The sequence below is a fragment of the Cupressus sempervirens genome, chromosome 11 (assembly GCF_028749045.1).
Source record: "Cupressus sempervirens isolate cs-2001-9-10 chromosome 11, ASM2874904v1, whole genome shotgun sequence".
Classification (NCBI taxonomy): Eukaryota; Viridiplantae; Streptophyta; class Pinopsida; order Cupressales; family Cupressaceae; genus Cupressus; species Cupressus sempervirens.
Window position 1 is genome coordinate 547,407,642 of NC_143128.1, and position 15,900 is coordinate 547,423,541.

At 33.4% G+C, this 15,900-nt stretch overlaps 1 protein-coding gene across 5 annotated transcripts in view; it reads right to left on the bottom strand.

Annotated features, from left to right (window-relative positions):
* LOC149530789 (galactomannan galactosyltransferase 1-like) overlaps positions 1-15,900 on the bottom strand; it is a 219,139-nt gene that overhangs the window by 50,297 nt on the left and 152,942 nt on the right. The gene's annotated exons all lie outside the window — the stretch shown is intronic.

Below are 15,900 nucleotides of genomic sequence, written 5' to 3' on the forward strand. Positions count from 1 at the left end.
TTGTAAAAATTTCACAAAAGAACTCAACACTAGAAACTTTCCAACCCGCTTTTTAAGAAATATCTCTTTAAGTCATTATTATAATAATATAAACATTATTATAATAATGCAACTCAATGATTAATAAATAAATAAGAGCTCATGCAATTTATTACTTTATTAACTGCAGGTGACGACCAACTGCCGAAGCCACCCACTGCACTGCCAAAAATTGCAACTGTTGAGAATAGACTTACTAAAAATAGTAAGTTCACAACTGAGACCCCAAAACATCCTATCAACTCACGCGAGTCACTATGATGAGCTAACTCTATCAATTGCGTAGACCTGCCAAAAACAAGGACATTACATGTATATTGTAGCCTGTATTCAGTATTTAGTATTTGTAATTTCCATGTTTGTTATTCTACTTATATTATTATGTATCTTTTCATAACAAGCATTTCAACTACTATCTGTATAGTATATAGTATTAAACATTTCAAATATTTTCATTAAATTTGTTAGTATTCAGCCTTTATTAGTCTAGGGATACTAACAACTTTCGCTACAATTTTGTCCTTGATTAATGTTGATAAACGTAGCATTAGTCAGACTAAAGATCATGTCAAATGCACGTGCCAAACCAGAACTATTGTTCTTGGAAGAATCTTGCATCTGATCGAACCTCATATAAGTTAAGTTTACCAAATCTGTATGTTCAAATTATCTCTTGGATCAAGTATATGATCTATTCATCAAACCAATCATATTGTTTACATCTCAATATATTGAAAAGGATTGAGTATCTTCAAGATCAGAGGTCTTAAATAGAACTTAATTAGTGCATAACCGTACCCGATTAGGATCGGGTCTATTAGTCATCTCATCATGAACCATTGCGACTAATCATTAGGAGATATACTATGAACAGTCATGATCGCTCATGATCTTGGCCTCAACAGCACTATAAATATAGACAAAGGATGAAGAGATAAGCATCAAAATACGTAAATTCTTTATCCTCTTCAGATCTGCAATTTCAAGATATAATTATATACATTCGGACTTGACATTCAGTCCTAAAATTATTATTCAGACTTATCTGTGATCTTGATTATCATCTGCAAAGCAAACAATATATCAGTATACTTCAAATCTAAGAATAGCCATTGGTATACCAGTCTGATCGTAGGTTTGATTCACATTCACATGGTATTAGAGCATTGTTAAGGGAGATTCAAAAATCAAACTTGAGAAATCAGATTACTTACCTTAATAGCATAGTCAAATTCCATTCTTCAAAATGACAAATGTAATCAGATTTGAGGACCACCTTGAAGGTGCTAACAACTTCATGCTTAACAACTTCACAGCATGAAGTTGAGAATCATGATGATATTATAAGAGAACAAGTTTGATTCATATGTAAAAGACAACAGGACAAAAGAACCAGTCTGATCATAGGTTTGATTCACATTCACATGGTATTAGAGCATTGGTAAGGGAGATCCAAAAATCAAAATTGAGAAATCAGATTACTTACTTTAATAGCATAGTCACATTCCATTCTTCAAAATGAAAAATGTAATCAGATTTGAGGACCGCCTTGAAGGTGCTAACAACTTCACAGCATGAAGTTGAGAATCATGATGATATTAGAAGAGAACAACTTTGATTCATATGTAATAGACAAAAGAACAAAACCTGAGAATGAACCAGAAAAATCTCAATGGATTGAAAATAACAAAAAGGCCATGAAGTTAATAGTAGATACAGTTAGGGACCACATACTACCTATTTTGGCAAAACAAGAAATTGCATACCTTATGCTCAAATTCCTTGAAAGTACATTTTGTTGTCCTCAATAGCTGACATCACAAAATTGAGGCAACCCTACGGAATTTTTTCATGGATTCATAGGTGCGTCCTCTTTGCTTCAATGCATTAATAAGACATCATGAAAACAATTCATTATCCCTAGATTGTTCTTTGTGTAGTCTTATTTATGCGTTTCTTTGAGAGTTTTCTATCAAGATCATCCCTAATTGTTTGTAGGTAAGAGTTTTCCTTCTTGCACTTCAAACACTCGATTTTTGATGAACTTTCAAGTCTTTTCTTTGTTTTTGTTGTGTTGTACATAGTTTTTGCTTTTGTTTCTGCCTTAGGTGAACAACCCTTGGAATTCCGCTTGTTTTGAGCTAACTTAGGTTGAAATCGGAGTTGTCTAGCTCAAGTTATGAGGGAAAAAGTGGGATTTTTCAGGACAACTTCATATTTTTATTAAAAACCTCATGAAATTGGGCTTTTTATTGGCAATTACACAATATAAAATTATATTTAAGATTTAATGTGGATATTGTGGTCCATTTTAAAATTTCAGCTCATTCTAAAATGATTTGACCATAGTTTTTTATGTTTTATGAAAATAGCCTTTTTTGTTGTCCTGCATTTTGTGGTAACAAAATGCAGGTAACAGTACGAAACTTTTTTGAACTAGTTTCGCATTTCTTTTACCGAAGGCTTTCGTCAAGTCTTTTTCGTTTTTCTAATTATCGAGCCTATGCTTATTTTTGACGCCTTCATCGTCCTTTCTTTCATTTTTGAGTGTGTTTCTTGGTTTTTAGTCCTTTCATTTCACTCAAATCATTGCTTTCGATTTCCCCTTCAATTTGACCTAACTTGATGCTTAATCAGAGTTGTCAGTCAAAATATATGGTCATTTTAGTGCCCAAAAAGTGGACTTTTTTTATGGAACTACACGAATTAAAATATCATGTTATATTTTGACATTCACTTTTTGAAAAATATAACTTAAATTCACTTTATGTTATGTTTTTAAGTTACTTTATCAATTAAATTTTCACTTAAAGTAACTATAGTGCACTTTATGTTATATTTTTAAGTTGGGTTGTTTTTTTATTTTTCACTTAAAGTGACTATATTAACTATATAGTTAAATTTAATTTTTGACATTTAAATCAAATGCTCTAGTAAATATTACTTATTAAATGATATTTACACATTATATTGTTAATATGATAATGTAACTTTAAGTAATATTTTATCAAAATTAAATTGACATGTGCTTATAAAAATCACTTAAATGTGTAAAAATCACTTAAAATGGACCTTTTTCATGTCATTACATGTAAAATCACTTAAAGTGGACCTTTTTTATGCCATTGCATATAAACTTGCTTAAAATGGCAATGATGGCAAAAAAATGAGCTACATGTGTTATATGCATATGCACCAAAAATGTGAGCTTTTGCCTTGAGTTGAATATGCATGTAACTTTAAAATGTCTTTACACCAAAATGGTAAGTTTTTGCACCAAAGACATGTAATTGCACTCTCCAAATCTGTTTTTGGGCAAAAAGCATGTTTTTAAAACATGCGTATGCATCTAAAAGGTGTGTTTTTGCCTTGGAAGAGCCCATTACATGTTTTTAAAACATGTAATGGGCCTCTAATAGGTGTCTTTTGTTTCATATGACATTTTTAAAGCATGCTATCACCTCTAACAGGTGTGTTTTGCATTGAAAAACATGCATTTGATCTTCCAAAACCTGTTTTTGAAAAAACTTCATACATTTGGCCCCCAAGAACACGTTTTTGGTGATTTTGCTTGGATTCTTCCATGAGATTTCTTCAAATCTTCTCCTTTAGGGTCATTTTTGCAAACCTAAGTGTTTCTAAGCATTAAACGTTGAGATTTCATGCTAAAAATGTCATTTTTGACTCCATTCAAAAGCATGTTTTGGCAAAAAATGCCTAAAATTTGTCAATTTTAGCTCACGTTTTTGCTTGGAAAAGAGGCGTTAATAAGACATCATGAAAACAATTCATTATCCCTAGATTGTTCTTTGTGTAGTCTTATTTATGCGTTTCTTTGAGAGTTTTCTATCAAGATCATCCCTAATTGTTTGTAGGTAAGAGTTTTCCTTCTTGCACTTCAAACACTCGATTTTTGATGAACTTTCAAGTCTTTTCTTTGTTTTTGTTGTGTTGTACATAGTTTTTGCTTTTGTTTCTGCCTTAGGTGAACAACCCTTGGAATTCCGCTTGTTTTGAGCTAACTTAGGTTGAAATCGGAGTTGTCTAGCTCAAGTTATGAGGGAAAAAGTGGGATTTTTCAGGACAACTTCATATTTTTATTAAAAACCTCATGAAATTGGGCTTTTTATTGGCAATTACACAATATAAAATTATATTTAAGATTTAATGTGGATTTTGTGGTCCATTTTAAAATTTCAGCTCATTCTAAAATGATTTGACCATAGTTTTTTATGTTTTATGAAAATAGTCTTTTTTGTTGTCCTGCATTTTGTGGTAACAAAATGCAGGTAACAGTACGAAACTTTTTTGAACTAGTTTCGCATTTCTTTTACCGAAGGCTTTCGTCAAGTCTTTTTCGTTTTTCTAATTATCGAGCCTATGCTTATTTTTGACGCCTTCATCGTCCTTTCTTTCATTTTTGAGTGTGTTTCTTGGTTTTTAGTCCTTTCATTTCACTCAAATCATTGCTTTCGATTTCCCCTTCAATTTGACCTAACTTGATGCTTAATCAGAGTTGTCAGTCAAAATATATGGTCATTTTAGTGCCCAAAAAGTGGACTTTTTTTATGGAACTACACGAATTAAAATATCATGTTATATTTTGACATTCACTTTTTGAAAAATATAACTTAAATTCACTTTATGTTATGTTTTTAAGTTACTTTATCAATTAAATTTTCACTTAAAGTAACTATAGTGCACTTTATGTTATATTTTTAAGTTGGGTTGTTTTTTTATTTTTCACTTAAAGTGACTATATTAACTATATAGTTAAATTTAATTTTTGACATTTAAATCAAATGCTCTAGTAAATATTACTTATTAAATGATATTTACACATTATATTGTTAATATGATAATGTAACTTTAAGTAATATTTTATCAAAATTAAATTGACATGTGCTTATAAAAATCACTTAAATGTGTAAAAATCACTTAAAATGGACCTTTTTCATGTCATTACATGTAAAATCACTTAAAGTGGACCTTTTTTATGCCATTGCATATAAACTTGCTTAAAATGGCAATGATGGCAAAAAAATGAGCTACATGTGTTATATGCATATGCACCAAAAATGTGAGCTTTTGCCTTGAGTTGAATATGCATGTAACTTTAAAATGTCTTTACACCAAAATGGTAAGTTTTTGCACCAAAGACATGTAATTGCACTCTCCAAATCTGTTTTTGGGCAAAAAGCATGTTTTTAAAACATGCGTATGCATCTAAAAGGTGTGTTTTTGCCTTGGAAGAGCCCATTACATGTTTTTAAAACATGTAATGGGCCTCTAATAGGTGTCTTTTGTTTCATATGACATTTTTAAAGCATGCTATCACCTCTAACAGGTGTGTTTTGCATTGAAAAACATGCATTTGATCTTCCAAAACCTGTTTTTGAAAAAACTTCATACATTTGGCCCCCAAGAACACGTTTTTGGTGATTTTGCTTGGATTCTTCCATGAGATTTCTTCAAATCTTCTCCTTTAGGGTCATTTTTGCAAACCTAAGTGTTTCTAAGCATTAAACGTTGAGATTTCATGCTAAAAATGTCATTTTTGACTCCATTCAAAAGCATGTTTTGGCAAAAAATGCCTAAAATTTGTCAATTTTAGCTCACGTTTTTGCTTGGAAAAGAGGCGTTTTGGCATGTTTATCTATTTGCAATACACTAAGGATCACAGTTTTGCATTTAAATGACAAAAGCAATTTGCAAACATGCAGATTTGAAATACGTTTTTTTCCCAAAAAACATCCCATTAACATGCATTTGCTAAAAACGTTGGAAGTTTGAGGGATTCTAGCGCATGTTTTTGGCATTGTGCATCAACAATGCCTCATTTGCTCCCCCTTGCGAATTTCTTTTGCAAAATTTGAAAAGGTCTAACATTGTTGGAGAATTTTTCAAGATTGGAGCTTTTCCCTCTTTCATTTTTGGCACATAATCATCATGTAAGGGGACATTTTCCTTCTTGTTAATAAATTTGTGCTTATCTTGCTGATTTTATGCACATTTTGGCTTGATGATTTATACTTGTTGATTTTGATGCCATGAAAAGTGCATTTTTCCTTTAAAAATGATGAAATGCTTCATTTTCATGTTTTTGGTTTTTTCCCAAACCCCAAATTCGGATTTGCATATTGAAGTGCTTTGCTTGTTAACATGTTTGAGTCATTCGCCAAGGTATGTTCTTCTTTTGAGGTTTGCTTTTGTGTTTTGCATGCTTGCTTTCATTTTTTCTTCATTTTTGGAGAAGTTGCAAGTTCTTTCCCAAGAACTTGGTCACTTTTCACTTCACTGCACCTCCATTTCATGCAAGGGCATCATCACGTTTCATTTCCATCTTTCCATGCCACAACACTTAGCATCTCATTCGTCAAATACGATTACATGTATTTCATCTCATTCATCATCTGCACATACATGTAATCTCATCTCACTTTTCACATTAACTCGCACAACATGATTACATGAAAAGTCTTTTATGTAATTGCATCTCTAAAACATGTTTTTGACTTATAGTCACTTTTTTAAAGGTCAAAAATGTCATATTCATGTTTCCACGTATTTTGACTTCACCTTTCCACAAAGATGACTATAAAGTTCACTTCACCTCAAGTTACATTATTTCCATCTTTCCATATGCACTTACATGTCCATGAGCAAATACATGTTATTCCACTTCCCGTGTCATTACACACTTCACATCTCATCCATTATCCACACTTACATGTAAACTCATTCTCCATCTGCATCTGTATGTCATCTCACTTTCCATTCCTCATTACATGTTGCATTTACATCTAATCCATTTTCCATTCAATAACATCTTGAGAACCTAAGTCACTTTTTGAAAATCAGCAATCTTCATTCGCACGCATTCCCATGCGTTCAACCTTCATACATATCCATCTCCTTCCATTTCCACCTTCATAATTTTTCACTCCACCTTCCGTTTTCATCCACCACATATGTATGATCATAGTTTGCAGACTCGGACTCGAAGAGTACTCGACAAGCCCAAAATTTTCAACTCAGAAAAAACTCGGCATATAATCGACAACGCAAAAAGTACTAAAGTTTAAAATCTCTTAAAGAAACATACCTTTTTTCGCAGAATACAATTACAAAATGTATTAAATTAGTAATTGACATTTCAATAGAGAATGTGTAGTTTTATAGGTCCAAAATGATGTGAAAAATGCATCTAATCCAATGTTTTCCTTGCATCAACATTTTTACCTACATTTTTGTATATCTATAAATACACGAGAGGTAAACTTGCGAGTCCTCACCCAACAAAAAAATTTGAGAGTTCTCGAAAAGTTTGCAAACTATGTGTATGATGTCCCTTTTTGAGATTATCTTACTAGGTCTACAAAATATCTAATCCATACTTGAACCTTCGTTGTTGATCAAGAATCAATCTTTATGTCTATTTCCTCTAATGATGTGTTTAATGTCTGGGATTTTTGTGTTGCAACACAAGTGCAAGAGATGCCCTTACCATCTAAATCAAAGGGCAAAGTGAAATACTAGTTTAACAAAGAGTTGGTTCATGCAACTCCATCTCAAGTCACATCCATTCTGGACAATGTGTTAGACGCAAAGATCAGAGACGTGGACATGACTAATTTTCTATAGAGAATAGAAACTCCTATTGGTCATAAAATGAAACATATTAAGAGAAGTTATATTCACTTGGTATTTACGTTTCCCATGGCTGCCATGGAACCTGAGTTTGTTCTCTGATGCGCAAAACATTTCAGCCCAAATTCAAAGATGATCAAAGATGTTGATGGCAGAGTTATTATTAGTCTTGATCCAGAAGTTATCGAACAAATTTTCAAAGTGCCGCATAATGCAAAATGAGTAGATCTAACCAAAGAATCATCTTTGGAAATATGGAATGCAAAAAGAGAGATTATTAAAAGTATGTAAATCAATATTAGTTGGATACTAAGAGAAACAACTTCTCGAGATGGCCAAAGATTGTTCACAGATCTAATTTCAAGTAGGGGTACCAAGATCTTATCATTCTTCTCAGCTGGGTTTGTGGTCTTAAAGATTCCACCGATTTTGAACCATGGATGTACAAGTTCATCTTCCAAATCATGGAGAATAAAGAACATATCTTTTTGAGAGAACTGACTAGCACTGCACTGTCAACAGTTGCTCAATTCAATGCCTTTCTACATGAATTCCTACCTTGTTTATATTGCTACTACCATGGGATCTTTCTCTGGACTCTCAACCAAAGGAGATCATCTACAGATTCCAATTTGGGATTACTATGATCAGATCACTCTGGCTAATAGTAAGTTTCATTTCAGAGAGTTCAAGATGCTTTCTTTGAGCATTTCCAGTGTTTGTTTGATAGACGGTTATCCATCAAATGGGTATCTAATGAAGCTTGAGAAAAGGTAAACCAATATGATTGTATCTTTATCCACATTCCAACTTTTACTTACTTGAGGGTTGGATATTTTAAAGATAAGTTCTATACCTTACCTAGGTATGCTACTGATAAAATCATTATGATGGAACTAGCCAGACAACTCATGGAAGTTCAATCTAATCAGCATGCTTTGCATAGGCTTGATTTTGGTGTTTCTTCTACCAAACTCTTGGTGATTGGTAATTCTTTGATCAATTTTGTACATAAAGCAAAAAATATGGAAGCAGAACTGCAGCTGATCGCTTTGAAGAAATTCAAAGCCAAATTTTACTTTGATTATAAAGAGATGAATTCTCAAATCAAGATGGCTTTTACACATGTTCATCGCATCGAGGATGTTTGGATTGATATGCAAACAGAACTGGATATAATCAAGATGGATTACTACAGATTAACTTTGCTACAAATCATTGATCTTAACATGGTGGAGATCCCATCAAATTTTCAAATTGAAGATGATGACAATATTCGTGATTTCGAATATCATCAAGCAGGTTTTGATAAAAGGTGCCCTTTTCCAATTCAATGGCAATAGAAGGAAGGTACATCTATCCTTGATAGATTTCAATCCATTTTAGCAAACATCAACAAGTGGCTGAAAATTAAAGGCCTAAAAAGGGTTAATTCTAAATTGGGTTTGGATTGTGGAAGCTTTGGTCCTCCTAGAAGTAAGTCACAGCTGGACATAATAGGTAAAGATGGAGCTTCTTCTTGTGATGCAAAGGAGTCTCTTAAATTCAAGTTAAAGGGCGGAAAGGGATCTAAATCATCTCCAATCCCTGAACTAGTTCAAGAATCAAAAGAGAAATCAAAGGAGGAATTAGAGACAGAATCAGGCAAAGAAAATGAGGAAGAAGGGGAAATTATGATCATATCTCACCCAAGACTTGCACAAACTCATGTACCATCAATGCGTGAAGCACCTTTTCTAGATGAGATAGATAATGATGTCATTCATTTTCCACTATTTTCACACCTTCTATTACAGCTTCAAAAGCTCTTCCTATTTCTTCAGCCACTCCTCCCATTTTAACAAATGAACAATATGAACATTTGGGAAGTGTATTCGAAGATTTTCCAACTCTTACAAAGGGTCAAGTTTCTAAGCTTGATACTATTAAGATAATATCTTATACTTTCTATAATAGTCAACTACTTGTCTGTAGTCCGTCTTTCAGTCTAGATAGGAATGTTTCCTATCCTGTCTCTTTTGTCTTCAGTCCAGATAGGAATGTTTCCTATCCTGTCTCTAGTTTTGTTTCTAATTCCGTCTTCAGTCTACGTTGTTTCTTTTAGAAACAACGTCCTTGTAATTCTTTATAAGGAACACATTTGTTCCTCTGTTAATCAATGAATTATCCGGAAATCCGTTAATCTGCCAACTCTTCTTGAATCTTGTAACAGATACATCTCTGACAGGTTTTGATCTTTTCATGACAAAATCCTCTCATCATCCTCCTATGAATTCAGTTGTGCAGACTGAATCTTTCTCAGTCACAATGGAGATACAATCAAGATTAATGCTAATGGTCTCCACTGTACCTGCTTCCACAAATGAAAGTTTCAACTTGCCTACATGGTTTAGCAGGATCGCAATAAAGAGAAGAAAAGTGGTTGTACCTCCAAATAACCTCCCTATAATGAACACTAAGTCCAAATCTTTGAAAGATAAGATTGTTTCAAGGATCTTAGTTGATTCGGAGAAAACAAAGTTTTTAGAAGTTGTTGAGCCACCAGTGGACAAACCTGTTGAAGCACTTACCCATTCTGATTAGAAGTTCACTAAGGTAGAAATCGGGAAGTAGTCACATTTGAGTTGCTTGCAAGATGCGCAAGATGCATTAGCTAATGTGTCAAAAAGTAACCATGAATTATGGGAAAAGAAGAATCAGCTCAAATAGGAGGTTACTCACTTAAATGAAGTCATTCGACAACAATCTTCTCAAAGTGTTGTTATTGTGTCTCAGACATCCAAGGAAAGAAAGTTGACTGAAGCTGCTAAGTCTTGGATAGGAGAATTCATTTTTGAAGGAGTTCGAGTCATTACAGAAACATTTACATTTCTTAAGTGTATCAAAGATATGAATGAAATGGAGCAAGGCTTGATTTCCTTCTTGAGTCATGAAGTGGATGATTTTAAAGAGATTCTTAATGATTGGGATGAGATTGCTAAATTTGATTTAGATGCCATGGTTTAATGTGGCATTCTTTCATCCTGTGAAATGTTTTTCAGGTATCAAGGACTTATGGGTTATAAAGAAGAAACATTGAGAAAACTGGTTACAAAGTTGCAAACAGCTCTTGGAGATTGTCAGATGATAGAAACAGAAATCACATGTAATTTAGAGCAAATGGGATGTCAAATTCTTGATGAACATGGTACTATGATTGCAGTTGAAAGAGCAAGTTCAAAATATACAATCAAGATCAATGCTGATTTAGATTCTGAAGATTTTGGTTCTCACACGATGAACAAGTTTGTCCTTTATAAATCTTCAACAAAACACTTGCTAGATTCTCTGACGACAAATTCTAAGGTTGGGCAATCAGCATATGCAAATGCAATAAGGATAAAGGCAATATCGAAGACAATGGAGATTTCTAATCTTCCTATAGTCATGATGTTATCATCAAGTTCAAGGCACTAAAGAACAATCTTTAAGATTGTTATTTTGTTTTTATTTTTGTTTGTAGATCAAAGAGGATGCATTGCATGAAAAGATGTAATTACATCTAATGCGAGTTGCATGTGTAGTTGCATGTAACCCAATAATTTCTCTTCTAGTTAGACTTGGTCAAAGTTGGTTGAGTTGCTCCCACTTTTTCCTCCATCTTTTTCTCAACTCCTGTTCCTATATAAAGGAGTGCCCCTCATTGTAAAATCATCTTTTATTGTGTACAAGAGAGCTTTGGAGAAATTGTGCCAGCAGAACTTTCTTTGTGTAACACTATTTTGATAGAAAAGTGAATACAAATGAGCAATTGAGACTTAACTTTGATTGGGTGAGATTGTTACTTATGTGAATTAGAAGCTTTGTCTGTGATTTGCATATGTTATCTTCGGTTTATGTTATCTTGTGTTCTTGATAATTGAGTATAAAAAGAGTTAAGAAGCAATTGGAGCCGGAGCTTTGACTAGGAGCAATTATGGAAATATATAGTTAGAAGCTTTTTCTGTAGCTTATACCTCTTTCTTGATTCACAAAATAATTATCTTTACTTTTGGAAGTCTTCATGTCCTATTAGTAAAGCTTATTCATATAGAATTACGACCAGACGTAAAGCCAAATCGGTACACTTTCAACTAGCCTTTGAGTTAGTGTTGGTTTATCAATATCACTATTCTCAGCTTTTAAATAAAAGTGTAGTTAGAGATTTCACCCTACCCATTACTCGCTCCATGAGTAAGTGGATTCTTTCTTGAAAGTTAAGAAGAAAGAATATTGTAACACCTTTTTACAAAAATCTCTCAACTTCTTGCTTACCTTGAGTTGATCAAAGGAACAGTGAGAAGAGGGAGTCTTCCCTTTAAGGTAGGAGAGACTCTGTCTCACATGCTACGACTAGTCATCCTATTTTGCAACTGGATTTTACCCAAAACTATCGGTTGCAAAATATCCACCCAACATTTTCCAAGACTATTTTTCATGTTACTTTATTAAAAACTATAGTTGAATATTAAAATATAATTACATGACACAACTTAAGTGTATTAGTGGGATTTTTATTTCATATTGCATATATCCACATGCAAAATATTCCATGAAAATCCACTTTAATAAATTCTAAGACCCAACATCATTAAAGGTGTGCTTTGTAAATATGATTACATATGTGATTGTATTTAAAGTTCATTTTTAAAAGCTAAATAAATGTGCTATTTATCATCATTTAAAGTCGGTTTTTGAAACTCATTTACATTTAGATGTTGAATTAAAATGAGTTTTCTTATTCATTTTAATTTTAAGTGGTGATTTTGGACCCGAATACCTATGTTTTTAATTATAAATGTATTTTCCTTTGAAGCTTAAGTGACGGTTTTAAAGCCAAATGCATATGTTTATAACATATGTCATTACATTCAAAAAAATGCGTTTTGTTTTGGGTCTTGGAGGAAAGAGTCAAAAAGTGGCGATTTTCTTTGAGAATGCATTAAGTTTGAAATATGTTGAACCTCCCAAAAAGTGTGTTCTTGATTTTCTTAAATTGCGATTTTTAGTAGATGTACATGACTTGAAGCATATATTATTTACTTCCCATTATGTGTTTTCTTCATAAACCCAAAGGTGGCAATTTTCCTTAGAAATGCATGTGTTTTGAACATGACTTTGCTTCTCTAAAAAGCGTCTATAGGGCTGGATGACAATTTTGGACAAAAACGCATGTCATTTATATCATGTTATATCTCCCAAAAAGTACAATTTTGACTTTTAAACTCCTCTTATAGTGGTAATTTTTGCCCAAATTGCATGATTTTTATTGATGCTATGACCTTCAAAAAACGTGTTTTGTCTTCCAAATATCATATCTTCTCATATGCGGCGATTTTGGGAGCTTTTGCATATAATATTCTCATATGTGTTTGAACTAAAACAGCCCATTTTGGGTCTGATTTCTATCAAATACCTTGCATTTTTAAGGTGTTTTTGTATTAAATTTTTTCAAGAAGCCATCTAAGGTAAGGTTTTTTAAATCTAAGTTTGTTTTTCATCATCTTACAAGCTTAATCTTGCCCTAGACGTCATTTCTATATGCATTTGCATTTGAAGTTGCTAGGTCAAAAGTGTGCCACATTTTGGGCATTTCATTTCTCTAACCATATACACATCTATATTTGAGTCATGTAATGAGGATTTCAAAATCTATTTAAGTCTTGGTTTGGGCAACTCTAAGATTTGAACATCTATTGGATTTTTTCAAATTTGCTCAAGCTTTGGACAAGGTTTTTGTCTTTCTGTTTTTTGGTAAATTGGAGATAATTTTTCTTATTATCTCTTAAGGCATTTGTATATTCTTGTTTGGGTGTTCATGCAAGTCACTGACATTTCCATTTTCAGATTTGTATAATTTTCATTCTTGAAGTCGTTCCTTCTATCTTCTGATTTTTCCTCCAAGTGGCATATGCAAGATCTCATCTTAGTTGCATATGCAGTCAGGTGTAAAATCTCATTCTAAAAAGAAAAGTTTGGTTCTTCCCTTACATGCGAATGCAAGTTAAAACCCCACCATTACGCATTTCATATATTACCATATGGCTGCCTTATGGATAAAGTCTTTCCCACATGCTTGTCGGATAGTATCTCACGTTTTGTACTTATTTAAACATGAGGTGTTATTCATTTTTCTCCTTGTTAACTCAAATCCAAGTTTGCTGGTTGCATATGCATTTCATCCTAAAAACCCCATTTTAGGCAAATCTACTCAGAATTCATTCATTCTGAGTTTGACCCATTTGTTCATTATTCATCCTCATTCATTTCATCCATTTATTCCACTTTTACCTCGTTTGAAATCCATCAAAATCTTGCTATGGATCCTTCACATGATGATGTTCTCATTTTATGGAATTTTATGTAACAGTTTCATAGGCATATCATTTTGTAATGTCAAGGGAGTCTACTCCAGCAAAGGGCAAAGATAAAAAGAAGATAAGGTACCGGTATGATCAATATCATAACTCCATTATTTCATCACAAGTAACTTCATACTGTGATGAAATACAGGATACTGATATTTCTCATATGAACATTGAAGACTTTCTTGCAAGGGTTGATGAGGCTTCAGCTACTGAGGAGATAAGGTGGATCAAACAGAATCATATTCATCATTTGTCTACTTTCCCTTTGGCGGCTCATGAACCAGATTTCATCCTTGCTTGTGCAAAACATTTTGACGTTGCTTCAAGGACCATCAAATATCAAGATGGTAATACTATTATTAGTCTTGACCCCGAGACTATTGATCATATTTTTCATGTTCCTCACACTCCAATTCTTACAAACATCACAAGATAGAAAGCTATGAAGCATTGGAATGAGGATACTTCATCTTGCGCCAAGTTTGTGAATGATAACAGGTTGATTACTAAGAGATCGAATCTTGTCAAATGGCCGGTCAAAGGAGTTCACAAATGTGATTTTAAAGAGGAAATCAACAACCTCATAACACTTCTCAACTGTTTGGCAGAGCTCAAGGATTCAAACACCTTCAAAACCTAGATGTACAAGTACATATCATTCATAATACGGTAAAAAAAGAATGTGTTTTGGGCTGAATTGGTGAGTGATTCAATATGTGACCAACTGGTGAATGTTCTATCAACTAATGTGCTCAACATGAACTCCTACATGGTATACATTGCTGCTGCTCTAGGTACTTTTTCTAGGTTATCAACTAAGCATGACAGATCTATAGTTCATGTGTGAGAATATTATGAACAGTTGCCTTTGAAACAAAGACGGATACACTTCAGGAGAGTCCAAGATGCCTTCTTTGGGCATTTTATGTGTTTGTTTGATAAAGAGCTCCCTAACAAACGGGTATCTGATGAGGCATGGAACAAGGTCAATGACTATGGTTGCATGTTCTTACAATTTCCAACTTTACATACGTACAAGTTGGATGTTTCAAAAGAGAACCACACACATTACTAAGGTATCCTACTAATAGAATTATACAGATGGAGTTGGCAAGACAGCTTATGGAAGTTCAAGCTGATCAGTCTAGTTTGCACCAGCCTGGAGTGGGAATTTCATCTCGAAACCCATTAAAGATTGGACAATATTCAATTGATATTGTTCCTAGGGCCAAGAATATGGAGTTTGAACTTCAGAGGATCGTATTGAAGAAGTTTGCAGCCAAAAGTGGTTTTGATTGGAGGGGATTGCATGGCAAGATGAGGAAGCGGTTCTTACACATACATCATCTACAAGATCTCTAGATTGATGTGCGCATTGAGGTGGAAATACAGTGTATGGATTATACCCGGTTAACTGCGAAGCAAATTGTAGATTTTCATTTGGCACCAATTCCCCCTGGTTTCGAAGATGATGAAGTTTTGGATGCTGAATATTTTCAACATGATGTGGAGAAGTTACCCATTCTTCCTCCTACAAGGGCATGCAAAGATAATTCATCCATTTGGGATAGATTTCAGCCTATTCTCACTAATGCCAACACATGGATGAAGAGAAGGGGTCTTAAATGCATAAAAATAAAACTTGATAAAGATTTTGATACTACTAGTCTGATTGGTTTGAGGTTGGAGATAAAGGGTAAAGGACAAGATGGTACATCTTCGTCTACATTTGAACCTCCTGTTCAAAGTTTGCCTAAGTTGTCTATCAAAGGCAGAAAAGATTCAAGAGTACTTGAAGTGAAAGAGATTGGATCTCAATCCTTTC